The 19,516-nt window shown below is 35.3% G+C and overlaps 1 long non-coding RNA gene across 1 annotated transcript; it reads right to left on the reverse strand.

The window, feature by feature from the left end:
• Nucleotides 1–5,458: 5,458 nt before the first annotated feature.
• LOC131183420 (uncharacterized) lies at nucleotides 5,459–18,955 on the reverse strand. The gene is made up of 4 exons (XR_009151506.1): nucleotides 18,918–18,955; nucleotides 18,218–18,287; nucleotides 6,334–6,393; nucleotides 5,459–5,703 (listed from the first exon to the last, which is right to left on the reverse strand). It is a non-coding gene; the product is annotated as an uncharacterized LOC131183420 (long non-coding RNA).
• Between the last annotated feature and the right edge of the window lie 561 nt (nucleotides 18,956–19,516).

Consider the following 19,516-nt stretch of genomic DNA (forward strand, 5'->3'; position numbering starts at 1 on the left):
CAACTGGTTTGAATCATTTATAATGAGCAAGCGAGAGAGACCCCTCACCAAAAGTCTTTGTTCCCGAATTGCCCCTACATATTCCCTAAAATTTCAATAGAGCCATCCAAGGACAATGTTCCCAGTTCCAACAATTTTGAGGTTTTATTTATTACTCGATCCGTCATATAAATATAGATTTACTTTTTATATAAATTGAAAAGTATAATTAAAATAATAAATTTTTTTAATTTTTTTTTATATTTTTTATTTATATTATTCCTTTAAAAATTAAATGATATTATCTAATTATTATTAAAATTAAAAAATTATATTTTTTAATAAATATTAAATTAGGATATATTAATAAATTAATACATTATTATTTAAAAAAAGGTATTCTGTAATTTATAATGAATGAAAAAACAAAGTAAATTTATTTTTATAAGACAGAAAATACAATTTAATATTAATGAAATATTTGCATTTTTATTAATTAAATTTAAAACTCATTATTGATATATTTAGGTTTTATTAGTTTCGTGTATAAAATTTTAAGTTTTATATGATATAACATAATGGATAAATATAAAATTAGCGACGCGCCATGCCGGCGCCCGGGTGTGGTGTTAAGTGAGCAAGGGTTCCCATATCATGGACGGGTGTGGGTAAAGAAGTTAGTCCATAAGACAGATAATAGAACAAATAGTGGAACAGAACACAAGATAGACATAGAAAATAATAGAAGATATCATAGAAGGAGACCAATTAGGAAGGAGCAGGATAGGAGGAGGATCAGGGTTGGTACTTGGAATGTTGGATCACTTACAGGAAAATTAATGGAGCTTGTGGATACCTTGGAAAGGAGAAGGGTGAATATTGCTTGCATTCAGGAGACTAAATGGGTAGGAGAGAAAAGTAAGGAAGTGGGTAATTCATGGTACAAATTGTGGTTTACCGGAAAGGAGAGAAACAAGAACGGAGTGGGTATAATCATAGACAGGACATTGAAAGACGCAGAGTAGCCGTGGAAAAGAGTAGGAGATAGAATTATACTAGTAAAGCTAGTACTAGACGGAGAAACAATAAATATAGTTAGTGCTTATGCCCCACAAATAGGACTAGACAGTGAGAGTAAACAAAGGTTTTGGGAAGATATGGATGATTTAATGCAAAGCATACCGAATGAAGAGAATGTTTTCATTGGTGGAGATTTGAATGGACATGTAGGAAGTGATAGGCAAGGTTATGAGAATGTTCATGGAGGTTTTGGTTTTGGCAGTCGAAATGAGGAGGGAAAAAGCATCCTGGATTCTGCTATGGTATACGACCTAATACTAGCAAATATCTACTTTATAAAAAGAGAGTCACATTTAGTGACTTTCAAAAGTGGGCAACATAGAAGCCAAATCGACTTCCTCTTAACCAGGAAGACAAATAGAGCTCTATGCAAGGATTGCAAGGTCATTCCAGGAGAGGCTTTAACAAGTCAACATAGGTTGGTGGTCTTGGATGTCAAGTTTAGGAACAATTCAAGTAAGGTCAGAAGAAATAGTGTAGCTCGAACAAAGTGGTGGGAGTTCAAAGGAGTAAAGCAAGTGAAGTTCAAAAATGAGCTTCTTGAGTCCGAAGTATGGAAGCTAGATATGGAGGCCAATGATATGTGGATACAGATGGCATCAAAGATTAGAGAAGTAGCTAGAAAAGTACTTGGGGAGTCTAAAGGACATGGACCACCCTCAAAAGAGAGATGGTGGTGGAATGAGGAAGTACAAAAGGCAGTGAAGAGAAAAATGGAATGGTATAAGAAATTACCTAAATGTGATAATAATGAGGCATATGAACAGTACAAGATAGCAAAGAAAGAGGCAAAAGGCGATTAGCCAAGCAAGAGCACATGGCTTTGAAAAGTTATATGAGAAACTTGGAACTAAAGAAGGGGAGAAAGATATTTATAGATTAGCAAGGAGTAGAGAAAGGAAATGTCAAGATCTCAATCAAGTTAGGTGCATTAAGGATAAAGAAGGAAAAGTGTTGGTGAAAGATGAGGACATTAAAGAAAGATGGAGAAATTATTTTAATGATCTCTTTAATAATAGTCAAAATGGAAATAGCGTGAATATAGATTATAGAACAATAGAAAAGAATGTAAATTATACTAGAAGGATTAGATCTTTAGAAGTAAAGGAAGCACTTAAGAGAATGAAAGTAGGTAAAGCCTGTGGACCCGATGAAATACCAATTGAAGTGTGGAAGTATTTGGGAGATATGGGAGTGGCATGGTTAACTAAATTATTTAATAAGATTCTAAACTCAAAGAAAATGCCTGATGAATGGAGGAAGAGTATTTTAGTACCTATTTTTAAAAATAAGGGAGACATACAGAGTTGCTCAAACTATAGGGGAATTAAACTCATGAGCCATACTATGAAGTTGTGGGAGAGAGTTGTGGAGCATCGACTACGTCATGATACTTCTATCTCTCTCAATCAATTTGGTTTCATGCCCGGTCGTTCAACTATGGAAGCGATCTTTCTCATTAAAAGCTTGATGGAGAAATATAGAGATGGGAAGAAAGATCTACACATGGTTTTTATTGATTTGGAGAAGGCTTATGATAGTGTTCCAAGAGAGGTCTTATGGAATACGTTAGAATAAAAGAGGGTATCTATTAGGTATATACAAGTATTGAAAGATATGTATGAAGGAGCAAATACTATTGTGCAAAGGGGAGGGGACACAAGAGATTTTCCGATCTCAATTGGATTACACCAAGGATCACCATAAGCCCTTACCTTTTACATTAGTTTTAGATGAACTGACGAAACATATACAAGAGAGTATTCCTTGGTGCATGATGTTTGCGGATGATATTGTTATGATAGATGAGACACGAGAAGGAGTCAATAGGAAGCTAGAACTTTGGAGAAGTACTCTAGAGTCAAAGGGTTTTAACTTAAGTAGAACGAAGAATACATGCATTGCAAGTTCGGTGAAGGCCAAACCGGTGATAGGGAAGGAGTTAGTTTGAATGGAGTGGCACTTGTCCCAAAGTAATCACTTTAAATATCTAGGCTCATCCTTCAAGTAGATGGGGATGTGAGGAGGATGTTAGTCATAGGATTAAAGCGGGATGGTTGAAGTGGAGACGTGCACGGAGTTTTATGTGATCGTAAGATTCCCAATAAATTAAAAGGAAAATTTTACCGCATGACCCATACTGGCCATGCTATATGGTAGTGAGTGTTGGGCCTTGAAAGAGTCGTATGCATCTAAGATAAGAGTTGCAGAGATGAGAATGTTAAGGTGGATGAGTGGCCATACTAGACTAGATAAAGTCCGTAATGAAAGTATTAGAGAAAAGGTAGGAGTGGTGCCAATTGAAGATAAGTTGAGAGAAGGGAGATTGAGGTGGTTTGGTCATGTGAAGCGTAGACATACGGAGGCTCCAGTTAGACAAGTAGAGCACATTAGGCTAGATGATAGAAAGAAAAAAAGGGGTAGACCTAAATTGACTTGGAGGAGAGTAGTACAGCATGACTTAGAAGCATTACACATTTCTGAGGATTTAACCCAAAATCATTCAGAGTGGAAAAAGCGAATCCATATAGCCGACCCCAAATTTTTGGGATAAAGGCTTAGTTGAGTTGAGTTGAGTTGTAAGTAATTTAAATTGTTGGGGATGCATAATAATTAAAATTTAAAATTTTATGATTTTTGTTTAACCTATATTAAAATGTTAGGGAGGAAAATTATATTGAAATTTTATAAATATAATTATTAATTTTAAAACAGACAAGAATTAAAGTAAATGATACAATAAAGTTTAAGGGTATTTTAGTAATTTTATTTTTAAATATAACACACCTGAAATACTAACATTCTGGTTGAGAAATTTTTTAGGGAAAAAGAAAAATAAAGGGTGAAAAATAAAAATTATTTTCTTTTTATTTTTTTACACTTATTTGAATAAAAAAAGGAAAATAAAGAGGGAAAAGAAAAGTATAATAAATTTATAATTTTATATTATGTAATTTTTTAAAAAAAATTTAGAAAAATGTAATTTTATAATTTTAATATATAAATATTTTTTTCTTATATTTTTATTATTTTCTCTCCAAATTAAAAAGAAAATAACAAAAAATAAATAAATATTATTTTTCTTTCTCCCTTTATTATAATTTGTTTTTAAACAAAGAAAAATATAAATTATTCTTTTTTTTTTCTACTTATTTTCCTTTCCCTCTATTTTTCACACATCCAAACAAGGGCTAAAGACTTAAAAATTAAATATAATCAAACTTAACATAACAAATATTATATAAAATGGAGAAAGAAATTATTCTAATTAATTTAATTATGTTGAGATATAAATTTAACATTTTTATACATAAAATGTTTTAAATATAATAAGCATAATAGAAAAATAATTATTTTCAATTAAATTAAACTAAAATTAATTATATATGAATATAAATATAATTTTATGTATTAAAAGAGAAATTATTTTAGATTTAGCATTATAAACAAATCCTAAACAGTAGCCTGTAAATTTAACAACATGAATTGAGAAAATGATTTTCAAATTTTCTGAATTTATCTATTAAATTTTTTTTTTATTATATAACAATTTTGAAATTTTATTTTACAGGAAAGTTAATTAAAAAATTTTAAATTATTAAAAAATTAATAACAATTAAAAAATCTTAAAAAAATAGGTTTGTATTATGTAGAATAAACTCTAACGCTAATATTCTTGAAAATGAGTTTTCTAAAAATTTTTTCCTTTAGTAATTTAATATTTTAAATATTTTTATTACTCTTATTAAATAATGTTTAATATTTTAAATTTTTATTATATTATTACAAAGAATAAGGATTAAATAAGCAAAAAACAAAAGCAAATTTAGGTTGGGTGGCAGACAATTTTAAAAATAATATGGAAAGTTTAGCGATCGACCGTGTTCGATTATTATTATTATTATTATTTTAATTAAAAAATATATTATCGGCAGCTGGTGGATGTACAGTGGCGGTAGGGATGGGTTTGATTAGATTGAGTGAACACGTCAGCACTGTCACACCTTACCCCTCCGTAAGGCATAACATGATCCCGTAGAATACTTAATTAACTACCAAATTTCACCTACCAATAACTCATTAAGTACTCTACAAGGGATTTTAAAATAATTTTCTTACATTTTGGAAGTGGTGAGCATTTTAGTGGGAATTAAAAACCATTTATTCAAGTTTAAATACTAGTAAAAAATTTTGTCCATTTTAAATTTTGCCGCAAATTTTATAAAAATTTTGACAGAATTCCCTTTGTTTTTTGAGAAACCAGTTCTTCAAAGACCTGTAAAAAGCACTTCCAAAAGTTTTCCACAACTCCCAATCTCCAATAAAACTCAAATCAACCCAATTCAAATCACTTCAAAGCAATTTCCACAATTTAATCAAATTTGGTCATCACAAAATTTTTAATACTTCATTAACAAGGCATAAAGCAGAAAATTCATATTTACAAATATTAAATTTACAGAAGCAACCCAAAATAATATTATTACAATTTATTTATAACTGCTCAATTTACATTGATACTTATGACATTACAGTATTTACATCAAAATAACCATAAGGGTATAAAACAATACCCGTACAAAAGGGATCAAGAAGTTCTTGTCAATCCCGCAGCTCACTCTGCTGCTTTCTCCTTGCTCTTATCTGCGACAGTAAATTAAACTATCGCTAAGTATAAACATACTCAGTGGTGCACAATAAAAATTTAAAATGCGATACATAAATCATTTATTGATGAAACATAATTTGAATACTTCACAATCACATTTCACAAATATCAAAGCTCATAACAACTCATTTTGTCAAATAATATATTAAACACAGTTTAGTCAAACAATTTCATAAACACAGTGTTGCCAAAATCATACACAACTTAAGCCATGACACAAAATTTCATATCAATGCCGCGTTGTACACCACGACAAAGCAATCTACAACCCCATTAATCGAAATCAATGAGGGAGGTGGCTAGCTAGCTAATGAGTACTCATCCGATCTACAACCTCAACTGGCAAGCCAGAGAGGGAGGAAAATAAACGATCTCAACCCCATAAATGAAGGAGGAAATGTGATACTGTCATGCTAAGTGTGAATCCAAAATCAATTTAAAACAATTATTTTCAATAATTTATGAGAGATCCCAAACAATTTTCAAAGTCATTTTTGTATTCACATAGTGACAACACAATTCATAAATAACACAGCGATTTCATAAAGTATAGCAACTCAAATTTTCAATTGGAAAATAATTACATAAATTTATTGTGCACAAACCTGACTGGAGTCGCCTCTAGGCCTTGACTCAGTCTCTCCGAGCTTTCAAGTCTTTTTCAGCTAAAACACACAATTTCATAGTGTTTCAGTACCATAACTTAACATAAGTCCAAAAATAAATTTAACTTCACTTTAACTAGCTCTATTGCGTTAAATTCGACGTTCTCAAAGTTTTTGTGTTTCGGGTTACTATTCACTACACTATTCAAGTCAAATTGTTGACTTTTTAAGGATTAATAGGTATGGGAACTCCAACTTCACCCACATACCACATTTTGGTCACTAAACTTGTTGGTTTTGGTCATTTTCTCAAAGCTTAGGTCATTTTGGCAAAATTGCCAATTTTCGGTTTTTGGTGCTCCGAAGTTGCACTGTTCCATTGGTCGATCTACTGTTGGAATTTGATAAAACTTCCTTCATAGAAAATGTTCCTTATTGTCTTAAGTGTATTCTCATTTTTGGATCACCTCAATCGGAGTTTTGTAGCTCAAGTTATGGCCAAAATAAGTTTACTGTTCACGTGCACTGTTCATACTGGTATCTTGGTTTCTGGCAGATTTTGATCCAACTTTGGTCAGTAATTTGATCAAGTTAAGTTCATAATTTGGTCTAACTTTCTTCATATGAAATGTTCTACTATGTCTTATGTTTCCATCGGTTCAAGAATCGCCTAAATCCGAGTTTTGTAGAGAGAGTTATAACCCTTCAAACATTGTTGCTCAATGAAATTTCTGCAGAGTTGCAGCTTTGGTAACTTAACTTTGCTCAATAATTTGAATGGGTTAATGGCATAATTTGGGGTGGTGTTCTTCATGACAGTTTTAGATCTATGTCTTATCTAATTGCTGGTAAAATTTCAGGTCATTTTGACCCTTCTAACTCGAGTTATGACCAAATGAACAGTTACTATTCATTTGGTCAGTTTGGTGCAGTGGCAGCCTGCTCTCATTTCACTTTGGTCAATTGTTTCACCAAGTTTTAGTCAGTTTTTGGCCATGGTTCCTTAATGAAAATTGTGCTATTTTATGTCTATTTTCATCTCCAATTGGTGGCATATCAATTGGACTTGTAAAATTTGAGTTTTGGTCCTTCAAAGTGGGTTTGGTCATGCTGCCAGCAGCATGACCATTGGACCTACGAATTTGGTTTTTATTCCAACAATTCCCACACAACTTATTTGGTCATAATTGACCATTATTTCATTTCACAATAGGTCAAACATGCCATTTATACATTTCTCCAAATTTTGGTTCATAAACCCTAGCATTGAAACCCTAATCTCATTAACTCTTGCATTTAACCATTTCAATGCCTTTAACTAACATCACTTAACTCATTAAGGTTCATATTCCTATCCAAGCCAATCAAGCCATGCAAATTACACTCTTCACAATGCTGGCCAAAAATTCAGTTTGTCCTTCCCCCATATTTTTATTTCATTTCCTTAATCCTAAGTTCATTTCAACCATTAATCATGCATTTAAGTGAAGAAATAAGAAGTTTAACATACTAACCTTAACTTAAATGCCAATTCTTCAATTTCTCTTTTCCTTTCCTCCTTCTTTCTTGTTCCTAGGTTGAGATTGCAAGGTCTAATGAAGTTTTTAGGGGAGTTATGTGGATTGGGTAAAGAAATTCAAGCTTAAAAGTAAGCTTAAATGGAAGAAGCTTTCATGGAGATGAGAGGAAGAAATGGGGCGGCAAAGAGAGAAGAAGAAGAAAGAAATTTTTTGTTTTTTTTTTTCTTTATTTTCTTTCATCTTTATCCCTTTTAGAAGACCAAAAATTCCAATTTAATAATTCACTTAATTAATTTGTTTATGACATCATTCATGATGTCATCAACTTTGACTTTTCCATCTTTTTTTTTTCTATTAGTTCTTTAATTTAATTCTCGATTCCAAAATTTTCTTTTCTCCGATTTTATTGGACAGTTAGGTCAGGAGTCAGCTCTCGGGGTCAATAACCAAATTGCCCCTCGCCGGTTCATCCCGGTTTGCAAATAATCCAATATTTCTTCCGGCTCCCTAACCTAATTATTTGACTGGCTTAACAGTTCTTTTTCGTGATTTTCTCTTTTCCACTGTGTTCATAAGGGTCCTAAGGACCGCAACGTCACTTTTTACGATTCGAAATTTGAGTTTAAAAAGACTTCGCAGTCGTTCCCGAGGAGGTCACTCATCGCTGTGACTCTCGGCTCGTTTAACCTCTTATGTTCTGTTTTTCTTATTAATAGTTAACTAATTAAACATTATTAATTATTTGTGTTTATGGCTTTTCAAATTGTCTTAAGTGTGGCCCTAATCCCATTAATTGTCCGGACCGACACCGGTCACCGGAACAGTGAAATATACCAGGCTATGCAACGGGGGTGTTACAATTCTCCCCCCCTTAAATAAATTTCGTCTCGAAATTTTTACCTGGTATCAATCTCTGAACAGCTGTGGGTGTTGTCTCCTCATGTCCTCTTCTCGTTCCCAAGTAGCCTCTTGGCCCGAATGATGGTTCCACAGCACTTTTACCAATGGTATCTGTTTATTCCGTAGCTGCTTCACCTCATAAGCCAGAATCTTTATGGGTTCTTCTTCATATGTGAGGTCTGGATTCACTTCTATTTCTTCTACTGGTAGTACATGAGATGGGTCTGTTCGGTACCTCCTTAACATAGACACATGGAAGACATTATATATCTTCTCCAACTCTGGAGGTAGTGCCAACCGATATGCCAAAGGACCCACTCTTTCCAGAACCTCATATGGCCCGATAAAATGAGGACTTAGTTTCCCCTTTCTGCCAAATCTCATAATCCTCTTCCAAGGAGAAACCTTGAGGAAAACTTTCTCACCCACTGCATACTCAATATCCCTTCTTTTCAAATCAACATAGGACTTTTGACGGTCTGAAGCAGTTTTAAGTCGGTCTCTGATTACCCTGATTTTCTCTTCAGTCTGTTGAATAATTTCGGGTCCAATCATTTTTCTTTCACCCACGTCATCCCAACACAACGGGGTTCTACATTTCCTACCATACAAAGCTTCATATGGAGGCATCCCAATGCTTGATTGGTAGTTGTTGTTGTAAGCAAACTCAATCAAAGGCAAGTGTGTATCCCAACTACCCTCAAACTCAATCACACAAGCCCGTAGCATGTCCTCCAAGATCTGAATTACTCTCTCAGACTGGCCATCTGTCTGTGGGTGGAATGCAGTACTGAAGTTCAATCTAGTTCCTAGGGCTCTCTGAAGACTACCCTAGAATCTAGAAGTGAACCTAGGATCTCTGTCTGATACAATGGATACTGGCACTCCATGAAGTCTCACAATCTCATCAATATACAACCTGGCCAATCTGTCCAAACTATAGTCCATTCGGACTGGCAGAAAATGAGCAAACTTAGTCAGTCTGTCGACAATGACCCATACTGCATCATGACTCTTCTGTGTCCGCGGAAGTCCCATTACAAAATCCATCGTTATTCTTTCCCATTTCCATTCCGGCACTGGTAGTGGATGTAACAACCCAGTTGGTACTTGATGCTCGCTTTACTTGGCGACAAGTTAGGCATTTGGACACAAACTACGCCACATCTCTCTTCATACCCATCCACCAGTAATGCTCCTTTAGCCCTCTATACATTTTTGTACCACCAGGGTGCATGGCAAAAGGAGACTCATGTGCTTCCTTCAAAATGATCTGCCTCAAATCAACATCATTAGGAACACATATTCTGCCCTGGTGTAGCAGTAAACCATCATCTCTGATTGAGAACTCTGGTTTCTTGCCCTGCCGGACTTCTTCCAACAGCTTCTGATACCTTTCATCATTCTGAGCAGCCATTCGATCTGATCAATTAACACTGGCTGTACATACCATGCAATTGCTGTCTGCCCCTCATCATTAATCTCTAAGCTGGCATATAATGATCTCAACTCATGTACCAAAGACAAAGGAGTAACCTGTAGACTTGCCATAGTCTTGCGACTTAGGGCGTCAGCCACAACATTAGCTTTCCCTGGCTGATAGTCTATCAGATAATCATAGTCTTTTATCAACTCTAACCATCTCCTCTGTCTCAAATTCAGCTCTTTTTGGGTGCCCAAATACTTCAAACTCTTATGATCTGTGTAGATATAACATTTCTCCCCATACAAATAATGTCTCCAAATCTTAAGAGCAAACACAATGGCTGCAAGCTCCAAATCATGTGTCGGATAATTCCTCTCATACGGTTTTAGCTGGCGTGATGTATAGGCAATGACATTTCTGTAACACCCCTCACCCGACTACAGTGTAGCCGAGCAAAGTGTGCTACATTCGGTGCCGGAGCACCCTATCTTATCTTACTTTATTCCTTTCATATTTTGATCTCGATATATTTTAATATTAATAAATTTTTCGACGGAGAAAAAATCTGAGTTTCCCCTATTTTATTACCAGTTGACGTATTTTACTATTTACCTGTTTGAAAGTTTCAATAATATTTTACAAATAAAATCTCATCAATTATTTTCATAACCATCTCATTCATATATCTCAATTTCATATTCATTTCCATGCATTATCTATATATTTCAAATCTGTCTTCGAATCCATACAATCTCATTCATGCTCAAATCACATAAGTAAAATTTTCAAATTTCTTTAATTTACATAATTTCATAATTTACATGATATATAAATTAATTACATATGAAAAAGCTAATTTATTAAATTACATTACATTTCTATTAATTACCTGCTCATAATCTACATTATAATACAATATCTAGCATTTTATACTAAATATAAAATATGATCTATATGGGCCCTATCTACATGCATTACTGAGGAGGTGACAACCTTGAATACTCCAGCCACTTCTGCAGATCTGGACTCCAAAAATCTTAGTTAAGGTACCTGCGCGAGGAAACAAATCCATCGCGCTAAGCATTGCTGCTTGGTGGTGCAATAATAGAACAAGAAAATAAAATATACAAATAAAGAAAGAACGAAGCATAATTTGAATATTTAAGAATCAATTTAATTTAATACAATGTGTCTAATATTAATTATCTTTTGTTCTCATTTGTTTCGCTTTGAAAGCGTTTAATTCCGAAATTCACAGGGATAATGTACAACATACAAAATTAATAAAAATACTCAGTTTATATTTATATGGCAATAGAATGTACATTTAAAATATTTAGTTAAGTTATACCTATTTTTGCAACTCTTTTATCATTTTACTTAACAATTTTTATATGGTTTGGATCATTTCATAATTGTAACTAATTCTTTTGAAGTCTTATTAACTCATTTATTTGATTTCTAATATTTTTAATTACTAATAGTCTTAATTTATTTTAATAAATTACACTGCCCAAGTAACCTACGACAGGCTGACTAAACTGGATAACGGGTCGTTAGCTCTGGACACCGCAGTGCCTCGGGCCGTCATACCATGGGACGCAGAACGTCAACCACGTATGCAGTCAGTATGGCTAAAAAGCCATGATATCACATAATCGGGCATAAAAGCCATGAATACGGGCATAAGAGCCATGAATACGGGCATAAGAGCCATGAATACGGGTATAGAGCTATGAATATAGGCATAAAGCCTTTTGCAGTACTGCTAAAACAATACCCTATTGGCATGCCAAACTATCCAATCTGACACACATGTCTAGGCAATACAAGGGCACATAATATCATTAAATATTAATATATTGTATTTTATGACTTCATTATTTCATGATAAATTTCGATTATAATTCATACATTCATTTGATCATGTATATGATCACAATTCACATCAATTATCCTTTTATACCATTGTACTCAAAACATTTTTCTTTTCTCATTTATACATTCAAGAATCTACTCATGTAATTACAATTTTTATATTTCAAGTTGAGTTATTAATATGTTATGAATTCCATTTGTGATGGGCATATAAGCCCTAACTAATTATTCACATCAATTTGGTGACTTATTTTTCATGTTTCAAGTAATCCATAAATATTTCATGGATTTCAAATTTATGGCCTTAATTTCTTTTTAACAATTTTGACTAGGATGCATAGTCCACATTTGTCATACAATTCTAAGCATTTAAGCTTAGAATTGGTTCTAGGTCTTCATCTTAATTTACTAATCATTTTGATTACTATTCACCTTACTAGTCAACCCAAAATATTGACCTTTTTATACTTAATGGATATATTAATTCTAATTACACCAAGATCCCACATTTTTAGTTTTACATTTGCTAGTATTAATTGCCAATTGCAATTTAAAGTCCCCTAGATGCATTTCTAATTTCAAATTTTGAATTTTCAAGTTTTGGTGTCACTATTCACCTTATTGGTCAACAAAAATGTTGACTTTTGGATAGAAAATAGGTACATTGGTTTTAACACACCCAACATACCACATTTTACATTGAAAACTTGTTGGCATTAAGCATTAATACCATTTCTAAACTTAAACCAAGGGAAGCAGAATTTTCAGTTTTTGAAGCCTAATTTTACTGTTCCATTAAGCACTGTTGCAGTGGGAATTTGAGGAATTGGTAAACATAAAAGTTGTTCCTTATTTTGTCTAGTTGAATTTCTTTTTTTGAATCACTCCATTTGGAGTTTTGTAGCTCCAGATATGGTCCAAAAACCACAGCTGGCCGGATTGGAAAAACTGCAGAATTACCAAATCTACAGTACCATGAACAGTGACTGTGACTGCCATTTGGGTTAGGTTCTGGTCATAATTTGGGGTAGGTTTCTTCATGAAAGTTGTTTATCTATGTCTTAATATTGCTGTAAAAATTTCAGGTCAATTGACCATATCCACAGTGAGTTATGGCCAAATTCATTTGGTCATTTCTGCAGGTGCTGTTGCAGGGTATCCGGATTGGGGCCAACTTTTGGTCCACTTGCTTTGGTCTTTTGGGCATGGTTTCTTCAGCAAAATTGTGCCATTATAAGTCTAGTTTCATGTCCAATTGGCCAAACACAAATTGGACCTACACAGCCAAAGTTATGGCTGTCTAAATGGGCTGGAATCACAGCCTCATTCTTTCTTGTCTCTAGCAAACCTTCCCATTTCAATTTGCCATACATTAGCTCACTTCAAATTATGATTAACTTGCCTCAAATGGTCACTAATTGACCATTAGAATGTCCATTAATCATTTCATAAGCCAAGTCCAATTTTTCACTCCCAAAACCCTAATTTTCCCTTTCAATTCACCCATACACCTAGTTAAGCACTTTCATTCATTCTATATGTGTATATACACCTTAAACATAATCTCTAATTCATTTTAAGTCCATTAAAACCATCAAAAACACTCCATCATTGTTCCTTCCTTAGGGCTGCCGAAATTCATGGTGGACATACACATATATTTGGTTCATTTAATTCACAAATTCTTACTCAGTTCAAGTCACCAACATGGAAATAAAGAGCTTAAGGTGTATAAGTGCACTAACCTCTTGTAGGGCAGAATTTTCCAAGCTCAAACTTCACTTTCCTTCCTTTTCTAGGCTGCCAAACACTTCCCCAAGAGGTATGGACAAGTTTTAATGAAAGGTGTCTAGGGTTTTATAGTGGAAATTCATGGGAAAATGGAAGTGATGCAAGAAATTTTTATGGAGGGCTATGGAAGAGAGGTCACGTTTTGAGGAAGAAGAAGAAGAAGATGACCAGAATTTTGGGTCCATTTTGTATCTTTTAAATGTTTTAAGAATGCTTGTTAACTTGTGATTGGTTGGGAGTAAGTGAGTGACATCATGTGATGTCATTATCTTTAATTTTCTTTATTTTCTTTTCTTTTCTTTTCTACTAACTTCAAAATTAATTTTTCATCAACATTAATTCATATTTTATGTCATAATAATTATTTACTCAACTGGACAAGTCGGCCAAAAATCGTCTCTGAAGGCGAAATGACCAAAATGCCCTCCGTTTGGCTTAACGGGTCAAAATTGTCTGTACCGATTGAAAAATTTTCTTAAATATTTTCTTGGCATTCTAATGCCATAGGAACCTCAATGACCCTTCTCTGAAGTCCCAAAAATTATTTTATGAATTTTTACCCGGGTCTAGGGCTCCTAGTTGCGAGAACCGCAACTTCCCTCTGGGTTACCCATCGCTAGGGCACCGGCTCGTTTAACTTGGTTGTATTTTATTTCTAAAATTTTTACTAAATTTTTCTTATTAATATTTGAGTTAATTATGGTTCCTCACTTTAGTTTAAATATTTTTCCGAATGTTCTAGCTGTCCGGACCGACACCGGTCACCGGAACAGTAGAATGTACGGAGTTGCTACCGGGAGGGTGTTACAATTTCGATCTTGCATCAACACACAACCTAACCCGTTGTGAGAAGCATCGCTATAAACTGTATATTCTTTACCCGGTGTGGGTAAAGTCAGGACTGGAGCCTCTGTCAAACATCTTTTCAATTCATCAAAACTTTGCTGGCATTTGTCCGTCCACTGAAATTTCACATCCTTTCTAAGTAGCTTAGTCAATGGAGATGCCAACATGGAGAATCCCTTCACAAATCGACGGTAGTATCCAGCTAACCCCAGAAAACTGCGAATCTCTGTGACATTTCTGGGTGGCTTCCAATTAAGGACAGCTTCAATCTTGCTAGGATCTACCTTAATACCCTCTGATGATACTATGTGCCCCAAAAAGGATATCTCCTTCAGCCAAAATTCACATTTCGACAATTTGGCGTATAGCTGTTTCTCCCTCAAAGTCTACAGTACAATCCGCAGATGTCTATCATGCTCTTCTGCATTCCTCGAATAAACCAATATATCATTGATAAATACCATAACAAACTGATCGAGGTATGGTCTGAAGATAGTGTTCATCAAATCCATAAAAGCAGCCGGAGCATTAGTTAACCCGAATGGCATGACCAAGAACTCATAATGGCCATAGCGGGTTCTGAAGGCAGTTTTAGAAATACTCTACTCTTGTACTTTCAGCTGATAATAATCTGATCTCAGGTCAATTTTGGAGAACACAGCTGCACCCCTCAACTGATCAAACAAGTCGTCAATACGGGGTAATGGGTATCTGTTCTTTATTGTCACCTTATTCAACTGCCGATAATCAATACACAAACGGAGAGTGCCATCTTTCTTCTTTACAAACAACACTGGCACTCCCCAAGGTGACACACTAGGGCGGATAAAGCCCTTGTCAAGCAATTCTTGCAACTGCACTTTCAACTCTTTCAATTCTGCAGGTGCCATTCTGTATGGTGTTATGGAGATTGGGTCCACACCAGGCATAACATCAATTTCAAACTGCACTTCTCTTTCTGGAGGTAATCCTGTCAATTCTTCAGGAAATACATCCGGAAAGTCACATACAATAGGAATGTCCTCCAATGTTGGACTCCCCACTTGGGTGTCTATCACATGTGCCAAGTACGCCTCACACCCTTTTCTAATCATTTTCCTGGCGGCAAATTGAAATGATGTTTGAAGGCAATAATCGCCTCTCCCATGTATTACTACATCACCATACCGAGGAGACCAAAAGTGTCTGTCTTCGCCTACGATCAATCATGGCGTGATGCCTGGCTAACCAATCCATGCCCAAGATAATGTCATAATCTCTGAAGGGCATTTCAATTAAATCAGACAGAAAAGTGTGTCCTTGGATCACCAAAGGACAATCTCTATATAGCCTATTTACCCTGACCTTTTGGCCTAATGGACTAGTTACTAGCACATCATAGTCCATTGGTACACACTGAATAGCAGTAGGACACATCACACTAGCACTAACATACGAATGTGTGGAGCCAGGATCAAATAACACATATACATCTTGGTCAAGGATGGAGAAAATACCAGCTACAACATCTGATGTTTCAGCTTCCTCCCTCTGACGCATAGTATACACTCTGACTGGTGCGCTACTAGGTACTGGTTGGTTAACAGTGCTCTGACTTCCAGGGGTGTTACCAGGACCCCTACCTCTGCCTCTACCTCTAGCAGCTGACTGTGACCCTCTGGGTGCAGAGACTTGGGCTGATCCTTCAGATGTAGTGAAAGATCCAGACCGGCGCGGACTAGTGCAATCCTTAGCGAAATGTCTGCTTCCTCCACAATTAAAGCATGCACCAGTAGCCTTGAAACAAACCCCACCATGAGTTCTACCACACGTTTCACATGCCGGACCGATAGAGCTCCTCGGGGTGCTCGCTGGTCTCACGACTGCCGGGTGGTCTTTGGCCGTAAAAATCTGCCTCTGCCTCTACGGAGCTAGATCCCCAAACTGCTTCTCTTCCTGCAACCACTTCGGATGCTTGTTCAGTAGTCTTTTCAGTTTTCTCTTTCTCTTGTGAACCCTTCTTCACTACCCCTTCGGATTCTATCCTTTCTAATTCCAAGGCTTGTGAGATTAATTCAGCAAAATTCTGATGTCTGAAACCCACAACTTGCATCCTCAGACTCTGCCTTAGCCCGAATTCAAACCTCTTGCATCTGTCTTTGGGGGTGGAGACTAAGCTTCCAGTATAGTGGCATAGCCTTGAGAAATCTCTCTCATATTCTGCTACAGTTCGGTTCCCTTGTTTCAAACTCAAAAATTCTTGCAACTTCATATCCACATATGCATCGGGAACCCATTTCTGCCTGAATTCCCTCAGGAAGTCTGTCCATGTCAGCACAGGTGGCTCAACCAGGCTGTGGGGGATGGTCTTCCACCATTCATATGCATCCCCTTGTAACAAGGAAACAGAATACTCGAACTTCATCTCTTTCATACACTGCAGTTTTCTGAAAACTCGTTCCATTCTTTCCAACCACTGTTCTGCCTCTAGTGGATCCACAGTGCCTTTAAACTCGGTGGCCCCAAATTTCATCAATTTTTCATACTGCCGAGCTGAGGGCTGTGGTTGGGCTACAGGTATTGGCATCTGAGCTTGGGGTGGCACATTACCCGCTATTTGCTGGAAGAAGGCAGCCATCTGCTGCATAAATTGAGCAGAGCTGCGGTCTTTGGGCGAGAGCCGGAGTGGTCGACCCACTCACGCTCGGAGTCTTTGGGGCTTCCTCTTGAACCTCAGCCTCAACAGATTGTTCTTCGGAATGATCTTCTCCTTCCATTCCATTTTCTCAAATTTTCTACTTCCTGAGATTAAACACAAGGAGGTTGACCTCCGTTAGTGCATATTCATGATGTAAATACATCATATGTATCAATTTAAGACACTTGAGCAGTTGTACTTATCAATAAAATGTTCATACACATAGTCAAAATTTATTGAAAAACCATGCTCTGATACCACTAAAACATGTCACATCTTACCCCTCCGTAAGGTATAACATGATCCCGTAGAATACTTAATGAACTGCCGAACTTCACCTACCGATAACTCATTAAGTACTCTACAAGGGATTTTAAAACAATTTTCTTACATTTTGGAAGTGGTGAGCATTTTAGTGGGAATTAAAAACCATTTATTCAAGTTTAAATACTAGTAAAAAATTTTGTCCATTTTAAATTTTGCCACAAATTTTATAAAAATTTTGACAGAGTTCCCTCTGTATTTTGAGAAACTAGTTCTTCAAAGACCTGTAAAAAGCACTTCCAAAAGTTTTCCACAACTCCCAATCTCCAATAAAACTCAAATCAACCCAATTCAAATCACTTCAAAGCAATTTCCACAATTTAATCAAATTTGGTCATCACAAAATTTTTAATACTTCATTAACAAGGCATAAAGCAGAAAATTCATATTTACAAATATTAAATTTACAGAAGCAACCCAAAATAATATTATTACAATTTATTTACAACTGCTCAATTTACATTGATACTTATGACATTACAGTATTTACATCAAAATAACCATAAGGGTATAAAACAATACCCGTACAAAAGGGATCAAGAAGTTCTTGTCAATCCCGCAGCTCACTCTGCTGCTTTCTCCTTGCTCTTATCTGCAACAGTAAATTAAACTATCGCTGAGTATAAACATACTCAGTGGTGCACAATAAAAATTTAAAATGCGATACATAAATCATTTATTGATGAAACATAATTTGAATACTTCACAATCACATTTCACAAATATCAAAGCTCATAACAACTCATTTTGTCAAATAATATATTAAACACAGTTTAGTCAAAAAATTTCATAAACACAGTGTTGCCAAAATCATACACAACTTAAGCCATGACACAAAATTTCCGATTAATGCCGCGTTGTACACCACAACAAAGCAATCTACAACCCCATTAATCGAAATCAATGAGGGAGGTGGCTAGCTAGCTAATGAGTACTCATCCGATCTACAACCTCAACTGGCAAGCCAGAGAGGGAGGAAAATAAACGATCTCAACCCCATAAATGAAGGAGGAAATGTGATACTGTCATGCTAAGTGTGAATCCAAAATCAATTTAAAACAATTATTTTCAATAATTTATGAGAGATCCCAAACAATTTTCAAAGTCATTTTTTTATTCACAAAGTGGCAACACAATTCATAAATAATACAGCGATTTCATAAAGTATAGCAACTCAAATTTTCAATTGGAAAACAATTACATAAATTTATTGTGCACAAACCTGACTGGAGTCGCCTCTAGGCCTTGACTCAGTCTCTCCTAGCTTCCAAGTCTTTTTCAGCTGAAACACACAATTTCATAGTGTTTCAGTACCATAACTTAACATAAGTCCAAAAATAAATTTAACTTCACTTTAACTAGCTCTATTGCGTTAAATTCGACATTCTCAAAGTTTTTGTGTTTTGGGTTACTATTCACTACACTATTCAAGTCAAATTGTTGACTTTTTAAGGATTAATAGGTATGGGAACTCCAACTTCACCCACATACCACATTTTGGTCACCAAACTTGTTGGTTTTGGTCATTTTCTCAAAGCTTAGGTCATTTTGGCAAAATTGCCAATTTTCGGTTTTGGTGCTCCGAAGTTGCACTGTTCCATTGGTTGATCTACTGTTGGAATTTGATAAAACTTCCTTCATAGAAAATGTTCCTTATTGTCTTAAGTGTATTCTCATTTTTGGATCACCTCAATCGGAGTTTTGTAGCTCAAGTTATGGCCAAAATAAGTTTACTGTTCACGTGCACTGTTCATACTAGTATCTTGGTTTCTGGCAGATTTTGATCCAACTTTGGTCAGTAATTTGATCACGTTAAGTTCA

The sequence above is a fragment of the Hevea brasiliensis genome, chromosome 9, assembly GCF_030052815.1.
Source record: "Hevea brasiliensis isolate MT/VB/25A 57/8 chromosome 9, ASM3005281v1, whole genome shotgun sequence".
Taxonomy (NCBI): domain Eukaryota; kingdom Viridiplantae; phylum Streptophyta; class Magnoliopsida; order Malpighiales; family Euphorbiaceae; genus Hevea; species Hevea brasiliensis.